At 40.6% G+C, this 18,439-nt stretch overlaps 1 protein-coding gene across 1 annotated transcript in view; it reads left to right on the top strand.

Annotated features, from left to right (window-relative positions):
- Positions 1 to 18,439, top strand: part of nrn1la (neuritin 1-like a) — a 102,807-nt gene that overhangs the window by 42,329 nt on the left and 42,039 nt on the right. The gene's annotated exons all lie outside the window — the stretch shown is intronic.

The raw sequence follows: 18,439 nt of genomic DNA, 5'->3' as shown, positions 1-18,439 counted from the left end.
GAGACAGTTAGTAGGTGAAGAGGTGACACAAAGAGCATGTGAGATCGTGACACACACACACATGAGTTAGATTTATTTAGAGAGGTTCGTCATGTCTGGCTGTAACGGTGAAAGGGTCTCGGTAAAAGAGGAACCGTTCCTTGTCTTCTCGGCAAGAAAGAGGAACTGAAAGGTTGACCGGAGGAATCGGCCATGAAAATAGAAGATGATGTTCTTTTGAACTGTGTAAAAGTCAGTGTTGTTTTGATATTGACGTATGTCTATATCCTGTCTGTGACGTTAAAGGGGCGTCAGTAAATTTAAGCCCTGATGGTATAAAATATCTGTCTATGCTTTGATTAAGTCGAAGATCAATTGCTGTCTGTGTACAGAATGGTCTTCCCACGCGTGTATTCATTAAAATCATCGTTTGACTTCACCCGGCCGGATCAGTGTGGTTATTCTTCGATCACCTCTTGTACCCTTCCTCAATATTGTACCCTTAACACCAATTACCTTTGAAAATAAGTAATCAGTAAAGTAATGGGATTACTTTTTTGGAGAAGTAATCAGTAATTAATTACTAATTACTTTTTCCAAGTAACTTGACCAACATTGTTTTTGTCTTTGTCTCTGCCTCTGTGTTTATTTTTGTCATAAGTTATCACTTTCACGTTCTGTCTTCTGCGTCCTTCACTCTGGGTCTAAAACCTTCCTTCTGCACAGTGGAACGTGACAGATATTTGTACAGTGATGCCATGACGCGCAAAGTTTTACTTTGGAGAAGTTATGCTGCATCAGTGATCCCAAATTACTTTAACAAATATGTTTTTGTCACCTCTGAAAAATGGCGTAATAGGTTGGACGTTCTTTTTGCTATCTTAACTGTCTTAATTATTTGTGGCATAGATTCAGCAAGATGCTGGAGACATTCCTCTGTGGTTTTGGTCTGTACTGACATCATAGCTTCACATAGTTATTGCAGATTTGTGCCATACTCCTTCCATTTCTGAATGATCGCTTGAGCAGTGCTCCGTGGGATGTTCAAGGCTTGGGAAATCTTTTTGTAGCCTAATTCTGCTTTAAATTTCTCAATAACTTTATCCCTGACCTGTCTGGTGTGTTCTTTGGACTTCATGGTGTTGTTGCTCCCAATATTCTCTTAGACAACCTCTGAGGCTGTCACAGAGGAGCTGTATTTGTACTGACATTAGATTACACACAGGTGCACTCTATTTAGTCATTAGCACTCATCAGGCAATGTCTATGGGCAACTGACTGCACTCAGACCAAAGGGGGCTGAATAATTACGCACACCCCACTTTGCAGTTATTTATTTGTAAAAAATGTTTGGAATCATGTAGGATTTTCGTTCCACTTCTCACGTGTACACCACTTTGTGTTGGTCTTTCACGTGGAATTCCAATAAAATTGATTCATGTTTGTGGCTGTAATGTGACAAAATGTGGAAAAGTTCAAGGGGGCCGAGTACTCTTGCAAGCACTGTTTAAGTTATATCTGCTCCTCTTTCTGTTTTACTACTTTTTCAGTATTTCTGATGTGCAAATATAAAGACATAAATTAGGCAGATAAACCTAACATTGCATTTTAAAAATGGCAAATGAATCTAATAAAATAAAAAGTAAACTTAACAGGCAAATCACAGGGTGCTGAGCTGCACTCAACAGATCTCCCAATTCATTTGTTTACTTATTTAATTAAAGTGACTCCTCTGGGAGTGTTAAACTGTTGTATGTGTTAGTGTGAGAGCCACAAATATTTGGGTTAATTAAATCTGTGGGAATACACATTTTATGGTCTTATCTCCAAAATAACTGTACAACCTTTAAGTCAAGTATCACTTCCTAAAAGTCATCGCTTATTCTGAAAAGGCAGCAAAGCTCCTTTTTCACACAGTTACACACATCCTTGCCTCGAGCTGCCTAATAAAACGGGTATTGGACACCAGGCGGCCCCAGTGGAGCACTTATGGGTTAAGCCTTGCTCAGAGGCATCTCACAGGTGGAACTGAAGGACAGGAACGGACAGTTCAAACTGGTGACCTTTCAGTCACTTTCCTGTAAGTAAGGAAATTGATTTATAGGCCACCTTTTGTGGAACTTTTATGCTGACCGTGCTGTTCAATTTATACTTTAAAGAGAAATGTATACTTAACTGTTCCAGTTCTGGATATTAAATGAGGCCAAAGCATCAAGTAATGAAGTAGTAAGCATACACTATATGGACAAAAGCACTTGTCTCCTTGTACATTATACCCACAGGAGCTACCCGGCTCCAGAAACCGATGCCATGTGCCTGTTTTTGTGCTGATGTTAATGGTAGAGGAACTCGTTGTTTCGGCCAGTATAGGATACAGATGACTGGGAATAAAGTAATAAAGTAAATGAAGTAGAATAGCATTGTTGGGTTTGAGGCTTTTGGGAATTGGTGATATATAAAATAAAATTGAACCAATACTATCAAATAAAAAGATAAAGCTACTTATAATCCATAATTAAGGTGCTTAAAGAGAGTAATCTGTCCATACATGCCTAAACTGCAACCAGGAACCTTTCAATAGTGTCAGTTTAGCAAAAAACATTAAAATTAGACTAAAAATAATGCAATGAGGTGCAAAGTCTACCTTTCTGTATACATCCTGAAGAATAAAAATTCTACACAGCAAAAATTAAATGTTCAAGCAAACAGAATAAAGGTGAGTATCCAGTCGAGTGAACTTCTAGGAATTGCATTTCTCTTGTGAAGAAAATGTTCTGCCTTGGTGACGTTAGCAAGGCTCATCTGGGGTTGGCAGAGTTTATATTAATAACACATTAATTTTAACTCTGTGAAGCATTTCTGTGTGGATAAAACATGAGCCCCAATTTAAACAGTTGTCATCTGAGGAGGAGGAAAGGAGTCCTGCGTGGGAGGAACTTCACCTCCTCAGAATGAAGCTTCAAACGACTGGAAAATTAAGTTTATGAAACCCCGCCTCACCTAGTCTTTTCACTATACCTCTCTCTTGCCATCTTTTCATGTTAACGAGTGTTGAAGTTGGCCACAAAGGTGCCCTGTTCTCTCTCTTTTTACAGGTTGCACAATCATCTAAAGTCAGTCACCTAAAGCCATTCATTAATGAAGGGGCCTGCTGATTGGATGCCTTTTTGTCCTGCTCCTTCCTTTACCTGTCTTTTTTTCTTCCTTTCTTTCATTTCCACTCCGTCCTGGGCTTCCTCCTCTCCCCTACAGAGATAACAGGCAGTGGGAAAACACACACACACACACACACACACACACACACACACACACACACACACACACACACACACACACACACACACACACACACAGAGGTGTTAATGGAAAGGTATTGTAGACCAGGTTGCCCAGTCACACTGAGGAGTCACCTGACCTGGACTGGTCTAATTATAAGATGTTGTTGTTCACCTCTAGTCCCGAAACACACAGGAACAGACACACACACACACACACACACTAAGATATGTTTGGATTAGGATGCGCCTCTGTACGTATATATGCTAATTTGTCCTATATTTTTTGTTTTACATAAATTGCTTTTAAAAAAGTCTTCTCAACCCCATCTCTCTCTCTCTCTCTCACTCACACACACACACACACACACACACACACACACACACACACACACACTCCTACATGTAAACAATCTCACTGGGACGTTGTTTCTCACGCAATGAGTCTGGTCACCCTGAGCGTCATTACAGCTTAATATATGTTTTCATGAAACGGTACATCAGAGGCTAAAGTTTCCATAGTAAACGTTACCATGGCATCAACTATAAACACTCGCTGTTTGTGCATATGTGTCGGAGGTGGTGCAGGAGGGTCATTAGGAACCACGTGCATCATCCATGATTGGATTGACACCGTAAGAAAAATGGCTTCAGGTCAATCAATGTGAATGTGCTCCCCAGAGACAAAGTGTCTCTGTGTGTGTGTGTTTAGAGTGTGTGTGTGTGTGTGTGTGTGTGTGTGTGTGTGTGTGTGTGTGTGTGTACATGTGTGTGTTTGTCAGGTGAGGTGAGCAGCAGGCATCAGCAGCATTTCAGTCCAGTCAGCAGTGGTCTTGCCAGCCTCTGCACGAACAGACTCATGAATAGATCAGTGCACATGATTTTACTACGGACGTGTCCAGATGCTGTCTGCTTTCTCCTCTCTCAGGGCCCGTGGATATCGTGGTGACCATGGGTCCATCCAATGCAACTTGGCAGAGGCGCTCTGACTCCTCTGAACAAGGTCCTGAGCAGGAGGTCACTATGTTCACGCTGCTCCAAACACCACAAAACTTTGAACACAGAGTACAGGGGGAGAGACAACTGTGCACACAAGCGTGCACAATGCCTGAGATGAAACAAACTATAGAGCAAACACTCGTGTCTGTAGAACTGCAAAGGTTCAAAAAGCTTCAGTCTCAGATCATTCATTCATTCACTGCTCTCTGGTCCACATATATGGAGCTCTATGCAGAAGACTATGTAATGAGTTTATTTTCTCTGTGCTGGTAATTAAGTCATTGCTGACACAGAGTTAAAATTTGAAAAATAAATGTCAGCAACATGAATAGATACTGACATGCAGTATATATACATATTATACTGAGTGTGTTTTCTTAATTTAAAACTTTGTGACAGTTTATATTGTAATAATGGATTGGATTTATATAGCGCTTTTCAAGGCACCCAAAGCGCTTTACAATGCCACTATTCATTCACTCTCACATTCACACACTGGTGGAGGCAAGCTACAGTTGTAGCCACAACTGCCCTGGGGCAGACTGACAGAAGCGAGGCTGCCATATCGCGCCAACGGCCCCTCTGGCCAACACCAGTAGGCAATAGGGTAAAGTGTCTTGCCCAAGGACACAACGACCAGGACAGAGAGCCCGGGAATCGAAACGGTGACCCTCCGGTTACAGATACGCTTCCCAACCCCCTGAGCCACGGTCATGGTAATTTTAGACATTTATGGCATGTCTTTGCTTTGTTCTTTTTCCACAGTGGTAGTCCTTTTTTACAACTGAAAGTTTTTCTTTTCTAAGATTTGTTTCAGAGCGTTAATTGGATCGATCAATACTCTGAACAATGGGAAAAACCAAGGAACTCAATGACGATCTACGAAGGAGCTTTACACTAGTTAGGAAGGTCTTTTAGAGCAGCGGTCCTCAACCTTTTTTGCGCCATGGACCGGTTTATGCCCGACAATATTTTCACGGACCGGCCTTTAAGGGGTCGCGGATAAATACAACAACATAAAACTAGTACCGGTACCGAAAAAAAGAAGATTTATTCATAACACACGTGAAAAGACCCAGGGACACCGAGTTAACGATAAAAACGATAACAAAATAATGCTGAAAACCGATAAAAACCCTGAAAACCATACATTTCACACCTGAGCCTCAACTCTCGCGGCCCGGTACCAAATGACTCACGGACCGGTACCGGTCCGAGGCCCGGGGGTTGGGGACCACTGTTTTAGAGCTATTAAGCTATTATTTAAACAACTACAGATTTCAAGATAATCAGTTCAACTGTACATAAATACAAGTTATTTGAATGCAAGAGTTTTACTTTGCCATGGAGAAAAGAGCCGACGAAGAAGAAAGCCCTGCTCATGCTTGACTCAAATTTGGAGCTGCTCACATGAATGAATCGAGAAAAAAATCTATTGGCAGACGAGACAAGGATTGAGCTATTTGGCCACAATGACAACAAGTATGTTTAGGAGAGTAAATGTGAGGCTGTCAAACCTTAATATTGTACCAGCTGTAAAGCATGGTGGTGGTAGTATCATGATCTGGGCGGTATTGATTCCTGTAGGACTGGCACATTGGACAAAGTGGATGAAATAATGAAGGAGGATTACCTTGAAAAACTTCAACTTCACCTCAAATGAACAGCTAAATTGTTAAAAAATGGGTACAATTTGCTGTTCTGAGATTACAGTGATCCCAAACACAGATAAAAACTGGTTTTGGAACGGATAGAGCAGGCTAACATTTAGCTTCTGAGCTAGCTTTCCCTAGAACCTAATATCAACCCCCATTGAAAATGTATGGACTATGCTTAAAATCTCTGTTTGTGCTAAGAAACAAATCAATAATAAAAAAAAACCCCTACCAATTCTACATAGAAGAGTAGTCAAATTTGGTCAGAATTTAGATGGCTGCCAAAAGGATCTGGTTGAGATGCAACTTAGTAATCGGCAGTGTAGCTGTTACTGCGGGATCTTAGTCTAACAATATAAAGCGCCTTCAGGCAACTGTTGTTGTAATTTGGTGCTATATAAATAAAACTGAATTAAACAAATATTCATCAGAGTGTTTTTAAGGCTGTACATATAAATCTTGACCCTATATGGATTAGAGAGAATGCAAAGTTGATATTTCTGCAGCCACTTATTATTTTTAAGTCTTTCTGTTAGGGTCCCTGGGTCGTTGACCCAGTGTTTTGTGTTTTTGGTTCTTTGATTTTGTTATTTCATTATATTCTAGCTTTGCTTTATGGGTTTTAGGATTATTCTTAGTTAAGGTTCTCTGGGTGGGGTTTGGTTAGAGTTTTGGTGTTCTGGTTTTCTGTCTGTGTTCCATAGTTACTGTCTCCCCTGTCTGCTGTATCCCCACATCCAGTCAGTGTCTGTGTCTGCCCTGGTCCCACGTCTCTGTTCCCTTTGTTATAGTGCCTGCCTGTGAGTCTGTGTTATGTTTCCTGTTTTACTTTGAAAGTCCATGTCTCATGTTAATGTGTCTGGTTTTGCTTCTCCTTTGTCTCGTTAGGCCTGATTTGCCCCAGCTGTGTCTCCCTCCTGTTGCCCATTCCCTGACTGCTCCCTCTGTGTATTTAAGCCCTGTGTTTCAGTTTGTCAGTGTCGTGATCTACTCTCATTTATGCTGTGTGTTCTGGCTGCCTGGTCATGTAAGTTTATTTGGATTTTTGTTACGTTTTGCCACTTTTTGCCATCCAGCAATAAAAGCTGAGTTTTGAGCTACTTTCCGCCTCCGAGTGTCTGCACTTTGGGTCCTTCTACTTCCACTCCTGCCTGCACACAGCCTTAACCTGACACTTTCAAGATGTTTGCTGTACAATCATTCCACCCTGAAAAAAGATCAGTTCAAAGAAATCAGTAAAAGCTCAAAATTACTGTGATATTCATGCCCATGATGAGTCTATGTAAACTTTTGTTCCCAGCTTTATGTCAATATAACTGTATCTGTTGTATAAAATTTATAATTTTATGTAGACAATAAAGTCAGTGAAAAATACAAGCAGCAAAGCATCACTCACTGAGTTTGGGCTTTAGGGAATGCTTGTTGTCTGCTGTAACCAAGGTTTGGATTTCACAGCAGTAAGTATGATATCATTATTTGTAGCAATTTAAAAAAAAAAAAAAAAAAATGTCTTTCAGTGTGTCTGGCATCATTTTGTGGAATCAATTTACCAGCGCCACACACTTCAGGGTTTCATTTTCAGGTTGACTGGTGAATTGTGCTGCTTAGTCCGGTGTGAAATAGAACACAACGCTACTCGTTTGAGCCTTTCATTTCTTTTTTGAATGAAACCAAACATACAATTTGGGGTAAATCTGTTCAGGTGGAAAGCATCGCTTTAATCATTTGCTTGATTTGCAAACAGATCAGACACTGACCTTCGTGCTCATTTGATGGCATCACTTTAAACAATAGCGAACAAGTTTTGGCCAGAAAGCTTTGCATTTACCGACCTCAGACAGTTTAACTTCTCGGTGTTCTGCAGTGATGTAAACGTTTGCTCCAGGGTGTGTGGGTCAACTGTGACATTGCTGGTGGGTGCATGCGCAGGCTTAAAATGGCCACATACAACTCAGTGGTTGACAAACTGTGCTACATTAGACTGAGAATAATGGCAGTTCACAGGAGTTCATAGGGTCTGATGAGCTACGGGCCTATAGAAATTTTGTTGCGTGTTATGTCTTGTGAAACATCACGTGAAGGTTTCTTCATCGCACAGCTCAAATCTACCAAAAAATCTTTGAAGAAGACCTCATGCTACGAGCTGAGGTTTAAGAGGGGGTGGTTCTGCTCAGGGCATCAGAGGAAGCTAATAAGTTTGACTTGGCCTCAGGCAATATTTTTGTCTGTTGCAGTGGTCGGTGTGACAGATTGGTGATAATAAAAGATATGAGAGACTACATTTTACTCTCCTAGCTAGTGGTTTCCAGGAAAAGACTGTAAACAGACAATGGTGATCAAAATGATGACACTAGCTTTATACTCCATTTCACATTACACCGTATACTCCAGCAACATCATTACTCTTTTTAGTGAACTTTAGTGTTTCTGTCAGGATCCCACATCGAGGGCCGGCTTAACTAAATGGGGCAAAATAGCAGATGAACATAATCTCCAAATAGTACTGATAGATGTGATTAAGTCTCTTTTCTAAACACAGGTGCAAGCATTTCTATTCTATATGACATACCTAATAATGTAGTTCAAAGAAAAAATCATTGTCATGGAAACCCTGTCAATTACCGGATTGGTAATTAGATGTGGAAATGCAAGTTGTGCAACAATATTTTGAGAGTTTGTGGGGCAGTCTCGCAGTGTGCTGTGATCAAAATTTCACATAATGCCAAAGTGCCTGCTGCTGAATTTGTAGGTCCACCACTTAAAACAGTCCCGTCGTTAGAGTACAGCTCACCAGATCACTGTGAAAAACATATGCGCTGTCCATGGTCCTGAAATTTAACAATTTAATTCATTTAGTGTTTCACACTTTAAGTATAATTAAACCTTATTAATAAAAATGTGATTTTAAAGTTTGTTAACATGAATGCATTGGTTAGAACAAAAACAATATCTTCAGGATAGAGTTCAAAGGAAACTTTGTCATCCCTCCATTCTCTGTTTTTCAGCTGTTTTGCTTTGAATCTTGAATTTGAATGTCGCAAACTTGGTTTAAGTATTATCCTTGTTACATGTTGCTCCAGAAATCCTTATGAAAGAAAGTTGGGTTGCAAAAATCTAACCTCTTAGTAACAATCTTGTCACTCAGCTGTCTTTGTAAATACCGACAGTACTTCTTTTAACGCACTGGCGTAAAAAATTGGTAAATCTGGCTCTCAGTGTTTGCTCTCATCCTTTAGGATTATGCAAAATAAAGTTATCAAACTTTATGCACAGTGCCCATTTTCATTCCAGGCACAATGCAATGCCCTAAAGCTCACATGCTGTTGTTATGAACGAGCTGAACTGATGAGCAAATCAAGATAATGTGCTAGTTCCTGCAAAGAAAAAATATAGAAGGAAGTTATGGTGTAAAGATAAATGCTGCCAGCATGATTGTCTTTGTGATGCACTGTGTGCACCAAGCACTTTGATTCAAAGTAATCAAAACAGAGCTTCAGTCAGTTTTGACAATTAAATGCAACAGTAAGTTTGTTTGGCTAATTGTAAGAAAATGATGCTAAAGTGCTCTTCACGTGAACAACATCCCAATATTTTTCCTTATAGTTTTTCCTGATTTGTATACTTATGCTGGTGTACGATGGTAAATGGCCTGTATTTGTATAGTGCTTTACTAGTCCCTAAGGACCCCAAAGCGCTTTACACATCCAGTCATCCACCCATTCACACACTGAAGCTACGATGTGTGTAGCTGTGTGTGTCCCAGCTGCAGGAGCTTCACAGAGCCTTGCTTGTAGAATAGAAGAGCAGCTGCTGGTCTCATCCTTGGCCGTGATATTTGAAGGTGACTCCAGCAGGTGTCTCGCTTACAGTTTTGGACCTCTGGAGTATGTTAAACTCAGCCTAGGCCTTGAAACTTTTGATACCCTTTACTGTGACTTTAGTGTGCACACACTAACTAAAGTGAAGAAAGAGCAATAAGAGGGAATGGTTGATTTGTGCAAAATACATTGAGCCACTTCTAGGTGATAAAAATTAAACATATACCAACAATGTGTTTAAAAAGTACTTGAAAGATCAAGCATATTCTTCTTAAGTTCATCTTAAACTAATAATGTAGAGAGACTGAGAAACTCCTTCTATTAGTGCGTATGAATTTCAAAGAGCTGGTGGAATATGAAAGGTGAAAAGGCAGGCAGCTCCAGGAGGACAAATCAAAGAGATTTAAAAAAAGCAGAGGAGCTTTTTGAGTTTCACAAACAGTCTTTATAAATGTGAACGCCTTGCAAAGGTCAACAAATGTGTTACATCTTCCAAAACAACATAAATCACATTGCACTTTGCCACTGTGCATTGCTTACTTTGATTGATATAGTCTGTTTCTTTCAGGTACATGCCTCCATGATCCTTGTGTTCTGTATTTTTTCTACCTTTTTGAAAACACGAACATACTTTGCTTTTTACATTAAAAGAAATGTGTCTGATGGAGTTCAATAAATGCTGAACTCTTCTTCTATTTAGAGGTGGTTGCATGGGATTAAAGACTAAGTCTGGCAACATTCTCTTTGTTTCTTAATGTCAACACCTATTAAACTTTCTGCTTGTCTATGTGCTCAGGCATCATATATTCCTGTACTGCAAGGTTCTGCATATGGAAGTGCACATTCACTGTAGATTACTGTAATATTTCTCCAGCTTCACCAGGGATGACAGATAAAATGTCAGGGCTCTGTGTGCGGGCAGGCGGAAATGTGGATCCAAATGCAGGACTCCGAGACGAAATGTAACTGAAAACCACAGCTTTTATTGCTGGCATGAAACAAAAACAGAAACCAAGCAGGAACACACAGGCAGGATCTGAGGGTACAACACGACACTGGGTTGAGGACAACACAGGGCTAATATACACAGGGTGGTAATCAGGGAATGAGTAACAGAAGGGAGACACAGCTGCGGGAGATCAGGGCTAACGAGACGGGGGAGCTAAGCTGCACACACTAACATAAGACAAAGACTTTCACAATAAGACAGGAAACAAGAAACCACTAAACAAAGATGCAGACACGACACTGAACAGAAACTGCAATACACATGAGAACCCAAAACCTAAGAACTGATCCCTCACCAAGAATAACAGAAACAGATCTATAATGATAATAATAAACAAAGCACCAGAACATCAGAAAACAATCCATAATGCAAAAATAAACCAAAATATAAGAAACTCAAAATGCTGGGTCAACACTGACCCAGAACCGTAACATAAAACAGCGGATGCCAACTTTCCAAAGTTATAAAATCCCCTCCACATTATAAACACTGATTGGTCAACGTGAACATTTAAAGCTATATGGTAATGTTGATATTTATGAAGCTCATCTTTCAACCATCTTTGCGAAGTGTCAGATTTACAAAGCAGCGCAAATGGAAGTGAAAAGTTCTGCAGGGGATCTCCGGTAAACAATGTGCAAATGTATCAACGCAGACACAACCGTTAAATTTTTTTTTATGATGATCAACACAATCTTCAGTGTTTTAAGATAAGATAAGATAAGATAAGATAACCTTTATTAGTCCCACACGTGGGAAATTTGTTTTGTCACAGCAGGAAGTGGACAGTGCAAAAGTTATGAGGCAAGAATTAGAATACAATAAGGATAAATACAGTACACAACTGTACAGAATAGAATAAAATACTATATACAGTAGAATAAAATAAAATAAATATACAATAAGATAAAAATAGAATACAAATACAAATACTATATACAACTGAGTAAAAATACAACGATGACAGAAAGGATTATTGCACTTAGTATTATTGCACATGTATGGATGTGTGTGCTTGATCAGTTAAAGTCTTTATTATGGAGTCTGACAGCAGTGGGGAGGAAAGACCTGCGAAATCTCTCCGTCCCACACCGTGGGTGCCGCAGTCTCCCACTGAAGGAGCTGCTCAGTGCTGTCACAGTCTGCTGCATGGGGTGGGAGATGTTGTCCATCAGGGATGACAGCTTAGCCGCCGTTCTCCTGTCACTCACCACCTCCACTGGGTCCAGAGGGCATCCTAGAACAGAGCTGGCCCTTCGGATCACCCTGTTCAGTCTCTTCCTGTCCCCAGCAGAGATGCTGCCGCCCCAGCAGACCACGCCATAAAAGATAGCAGAAGCCACAACAGAGTCATAGAAGGTCTTCAGGAGTGGGCCCTCCACTCCAAACGACCTGAGTCTCCGCAGCAGGTACAGCCTGCTCTGCCCTTTCCTGTAGAGGGCGTCTGAGTTATGAGTCCAGTCCAGTCTATTGTTCAGATGAACACCAAGGTACCTGTAGCTGTCCACAGCCTCAATGTCCATACCTTGGATGTTCAGTGGTTGCAGTGGAGAATGCTTGTGCCTGCGGAAGTCTACCACCAGTTCCTTGGTTTTACTGGCGTTGATCTGGAGGTAGTTCAGCTGGCACCAGTCCACAAAGTCTTGGGTCAGACCTCTGTACTCCTTGTCGTCCCCATCAGTGATGAGGCCGACTATTGCAGAGTCATCAGAGAACTTCTGCAGGAAGCACTGGGTGGAATTGTGGGAGAAGTCTGCAGTGTAGATGGTGAAGAGGAACGGAGCCAGAACCGTTCCCTGTGGGGCCCCCGTACTGCAGACGACCCTGTCCGACACACAGCCCTGAGTCCTCACATACTGTGGTCGGTCGGTGAGGTAGTCCAGGATCCAGGTAGTGAGGTGATGGTCCACTCCAGAGTTCACCAGCTTGTCCTTTAGAACCGAGGGAAGAATGGTGTTGAAGGCACTGGAGAAATCAAAGAACATGATTCTCACAGTGCTCCCAGCGGTCTCCAGGTGAGCGAGGGAACGATGTAGGAGGTGAATGACGGCATCATCTGCTCCAATGCCGCTCCAATGCCAGGCTGGTATGCCCTTTAGTAACACACTAACACACAAGTGCCGTTTGTAACTAGTAATCTGGTAATCATAAGTGTGGGTTTATCCTCACAGGAAACAGCGTACGGCAGGGAAGGAAGTTCAATATGTTGAAGCTACTGCAGCTGTGCCATGTGCACAGATGTGCAGAGTGCTCTCATTTTTACTGCATGCTGCTCGATTCCATTGGTATCTAATCAGACACATTTCAAGCTGTGGGCAACAGAAAGGACATCAGTGTGGTTAGTGTTTCAGCAAACTGTCCAACTGCATTCAGTGACACTGTTATAGATTCATTATATATTCCACAGTATTAGTGTGGAATATACTAACAGCTGCATTTTATCAATTTGTTATGTAATAGAGGCAACACAAGACAAGAGTATCCTTACAAAAGGCAAACTAGATGAAATTTGATTTCTCTCAGTTGTGCACACTGAGAGCTCAGTGTGCACAACTCTGGCAAGGCAAAGAATCGCTTATCTGTGAGCAACAATGTGCAGGCGATTCTTAGAGACTGGAAACTGCTTGCTGTGTAACTGATAATGCATCCATGGCATAAATGCTTCTAACTTAGCAGCTATCCTCCTCTCACTCCGTCCCTACACGTCCGCTCTCTTATGTTAAAATGCCAAGACTGAGGACCAGAAGTGTGCAAAGCTAACCTTGAACATTCTCGGTGGCATCTTGCAATTTTGCACTTTGAAAGGGAAACTCCAACGAATACATTTGCAATAATGCCAGTCGAATTCATAAAAGTTTCCAGCTTTCAGCTTTCAGTCACAAACTCACAAAGCATCGCTTTGGTAGATCCCAAGAGCAGTCTTTTAACATTAAAAGAGTGCCGGCTTCTTTTCTTTTAAATGCTGAATATACTATATAGCTAAAGCTGATGAGTCACTAGTTCTGTAGATGTTTGGCTCTGCTTGAAGATTGTGCTAAAAGAAAAGTTAAGGGCTCAAAAAAATCTATTAACATTTGTCCTGCTGGAGATCGTGACTGTATGAGGTAAATTTCATGGCAACCTACAGTTTATCACAACAGAGACACATGTAACTCATAACCACAAAAGCCAAACTTTTGATTGGATTAGAAAAACAAAGGAATCACCATTGTCAGAAAACATAATCCTCTGCGACCCTTTGTGCATTGATCTCACCTCTTTGGCAAGTGGTGCTGAAGCCAAACTAGTGACCTCCAATTATACCGAAGCAAAATACCGACTTGTTGAAGTCTCGACAACAGCTCGTCCTCCTTCTTATTCAGGAATCAGCTCCTGTTTATAGATCACTATATACCCCATATATTACTCAAACTAAAGTAAATTTGCATTATTCATTTAATGGTATTCAGGTGACTGAAACTGAACCGGCAGCTACTTGTCCAGCCAGTTGGAGTAGACGGTCATGAATAATGCAGGTTTGATGTGAATCGCTTCAGAAACAGAGTGCCGGGGTATAAAGGGGAATCTGGATGAAAGGTAAAATGAATTTACAGAAATCAAATGGGAGGAGTTTAGATTCGATTTTTAAAAAGTAATACATAGTAACTCACGGGTATTTTAGACAGTCTGAAAGGAAGGCCCTATTATGATCATGAGAACATTTATCATATCAGCTGCTGGTTTGCTTTAGCAGCAGATTTCCCATAATTCCATATAAAACAAATCGTTTTATTCAAATATAATTGCCAATAGGTGCACCCGGGGTCCAAGAGCTTTTTGAGCTGATCTGCCTCAGCAAAGAAGCTAAAAGATATTTAAAGATAACCCATCACCTTTTAGAAAAATGTATCTGTATATTTGTAGTTCTAGTCTCATTATCTTTATTCGGGAGCTGATGAGCCATAAAGTACTGACAGGCAGAATTACACACCCTCGGTCTTTTCATAGGATTTGTTGACAATTTGAAAAACCCAGAAAAAAGTCGGCCTGGTCCTTCAGCATTTATCATATTGATTTAATAACCCAGCGCACTGGGTGAAGTGAGAGCAATGTTTCCTAACATCAATAGTTCTAAACTGTTGTTCCAAACAAATACTATTTATCAGAGCAATTCATCAGCCTCATCAGAAAAATGTTTTTCTACACTTCTTCATATCTTTTGTTCCTCTTTATTTCTCTCCGATTGCAATCAACTCTGCAAAGCCTGGAGATTTCTCACGCTGCCTATATCAATCAGTCACTCGACCTCTCCTCTCCCACTGTGCTTTTTTTTTTCTCTCTCCTTCGGCTCAGTCTTAGTTCAGATATCAAATATTAATCACGGCAGGTTGAGAAGCAGTTGATCGGCTGTCGCTTCATTGATCTGCCTGCTACTCTCGGCACTGAGGAGTCCCCTGCAGTTGGAGTTATATGTTCAATAAGCATTTGGAGTTTCAAATGTGATTTGTCTTCCCCTCCATCACTCTTCTATTTATATTGTTTCTATGTATGCCTCTATTTTAGCAACCTCTCTGAAATACATCTCTGCAAAGTTGTGATGTTCCAGAGTTTAAATCGGCCATGTTAGGGAAGTTCATTGAAGTTCAGACGAGTGAGTGCACATCTGCACCAACCTTGGCAGTTCCTGCTACTGACTAATGGAGAAAGTCCTGCAAGTGCTTTAATAATTCTCAGCAGACCCATGTTATTTAAATTCAGATTTGGACTTGTTCAGTGATTTATTTTCTTAACCTGCTTATCCCCTCTAAAGGGGAATGGATCTGTCCCAGCTTGCACTAAGCAGGGCTTGAGGTCAAACCACAGAATACACATCCAATTACACTTAGCAACAGATAGGCTGTTGGCCTACTGTGACCCCGGACACATCTTTTCAGGACTTTACCTTCATCTCAGCTTGATTTCTCTGGTCCGTGATGTCCAAAAAGGTGATTCTGTGATGGCGATAGCACATTCCTATGATGTAAGAACTATCAGGTTTTACTTTTAAAAATGTATAAAAAAGAATGGTAGCACAAGTGTGTATGTCTTTGTGTTCCTGATCAGCTATGCTAGCAAGGCCCTAGAGAAACAGAAGCTAGTCAAGGCTTCTGGAGGGGCTGGAACCTATCCCAGCTGCCATATGGCAAAAGGTTGAGTACGTTGTGGGCAGACTGTCAGTGTATCACAAGGCTAACACAGAGAAACAGACAACCATTCACACTTACAGCCGATTTACGATCACCAGTTAAACATGCATGCCCACGCAGCCTCAGAGAGAGCAAATTCCAGATAGGAAGGCCCAACTAGCTGTTGGATTCAGACCCAGGATCTTCTTGCTGTGAGGAACCACTTGAGGGAAGCACTACATTATAGAGAAGTAACATTATAGAGTATTCTTTGTTAGAGCTTTTACATGTTAACCTCAGGTTACAAGCTAGGTTTTGTGATCACTTTTCATCCAGTGTTGACTGGTCAGAGTTATTATTTTCCAGCACGGATGTTGAACATATATACTGCAATATTCTCATTATGTACACGGTGGCAACATTAAACATGTAGTGTGTAAAGGCCATTTAATCAGCAGATATGCTGCATGTGATAATCTTTGTAGAAACTGCAGTGAACATTTGGGAAATGTACACAAGTCAGTATCATGTCAGAGACATTACAAGAGAGATGCTTATGTTAAGTATGACCTAGGAGCTTCTAGTGGGATCTTGGTTGTGTCTTTAACTTTTAGATCCAGCATTGTGCTGGGAAATTTTAGCTTTTTTTTTAGGCAGTTTGTGTGATGTGAAAAAGTTTTGACTAGACTACACTATGAAAAGTTGCTTAGCAACCATGTACACCGGGCAGCCGTCTGGAAACATCCCTGTTCTGTGTTTTGACTGCGGCAGCGTTGTGCAACACACCAGCACGGCTCTCATCTACCTCTGATTCTTCCAGCCTGTAAACCACCGGGCATCTCCCTGCCTCGGCACTTCATTTAGTACATCTAAATGGCGTGGGCTGTTGATTAATACAGAAGAAAATGTGATGTGAGCTGACAGGAGCCGGAGCCGCTAACTAGTATGATAAACGTTGTTTATTATCCTGGATTGGACAATCTGATTTTGAGACTGACATTTTTAATCATTGATCTGTCTGTTGTCTGCTGGCGCAAAGACCTGTGCTTATAGAACCTCACTGCAATCCATAGTGATGACAAAAGGTGAACTGCCGTTTATACTAAGCATGAATCTAATTTATGAGTCCAACTTAGCAAATCTCAGCTCAGATAAGACTGCAGTTAACGTGAATGAAAGTGATGACCTTGAGTTCTTTGAGTTTCAATCCTGGCTTGATTTGATTTCAGATAAAATACATTATTATGCAAATCTATGGTAAGTTTACATGTCAATCATTTGATTCTGGGGTGTCGTCTTGATGTGAGATCACAGTGTAAAAACATTAACCCTTGCTCTGTCAGACCCCTCTGCTTGGAGACCTCAGCATGAAGTGGAAAATCTCCTATCCAGTCTTGCAACCAGATGATTAGTTTACAAGCCAAACCAGAGACAACAAATTCCTGCCAGTTGAACAGATGTGCTTTCCTGCCTTAATTTCCCAGCTGCACTCTGAGTAGTCATTCCAGTTTCAATAGCGGCTTGTGGAGATAATTATAAAACACGTTTTTGAAGAGGACCTCTTCACCAGAAGTGTTGAAATTCAAATCGGTGCATCATGGGAGTACCCTATATCCTGTTGATTTACATTTCCTTCATGCAAATGACTGAATTAGACATAATTCCTATGTAAACACATTACTGCAATAATTTGGTACCTATTAGGAAAATGTGCCATCTCTTTTGTAACACCACATTGTTATTTTTTTATGAGACAGTTGTAGTAATGTAAAAGAAGATTTCAACATATAACTGGGTAATTACTCTCTCTTATTCAGTTTTTCCCTTGAATGAGAGTGCGATAAGATGCCAGTGTCATAGTTTTGTTTTAAGCACAGGGATTTATTCAGGGCCCTGTTAGCCCAGGCTTACCTGAGGGTTAAAAGACGTAGCGTCGGCAATGACCAATCACAAACATGGACAACTTTACTATCAGCAAAGAGCAAAGCAAGTTCACTAATGCTAGGATATATTTCTTTTCCTTTTCTGGATTCAACTACCCTTTCCTTAGGAATCCCGCTAAGCGATATCAACTTGGTAAATCAAACCAATGAGTCTGGGGGTAAATAGAATAGAATAGAATAGAATAGAATGATCCTTTAATTGTCCCGCAAGGGGAAATTTGGCAAAAATAAATAAATAAAAATAAAATAAAAAGGGCACATATACAAACAGAGCAGGACACAGAACAAAAACACACACAATTTCTTTTGCAGAAAAAAGTATTTACATCATGGACAATAGTTACAAAAACAGAATACTGTACAGTTATTAAGATTATTGTACAGATAAAAATGGCAAACCCAGGTTGTAGTGTGCAGACAGAGCACTGGGAAATGTTTAAATAATTAAGAATATTTAGAATATTTAGAAAAAGTGCAGATTGTGCATTGTACCTGTGCATTAAAAAGTAAATGTGTAACGTCCAATAAGTTAGTATATATAAACTGAGAAAAATAATGTGCAAGTTATAACAGTAGTAGTTGTTCGGCTGATTAGTGCAAATTACAGCGCTGATGTA

The sequence above is a fragment of the Simochromis diagramma genome, unplaced genomic scaffold, assembly GCF_900408965.1.
Source record: "Simochromis diagramma unplaced genomic scaffold, fSimDia1.1 OVJJ01000333.1, whole genome shotgun sequence".
NCBI lineage: Eukaryota > Metazoa > Chordata > Actinopteri > Cichliformes > Cichlidae > Simochromis > Simochromis diagramma.
This window is presented reverse-complemented; position numbering and strand designations above follow the sequence as displayed.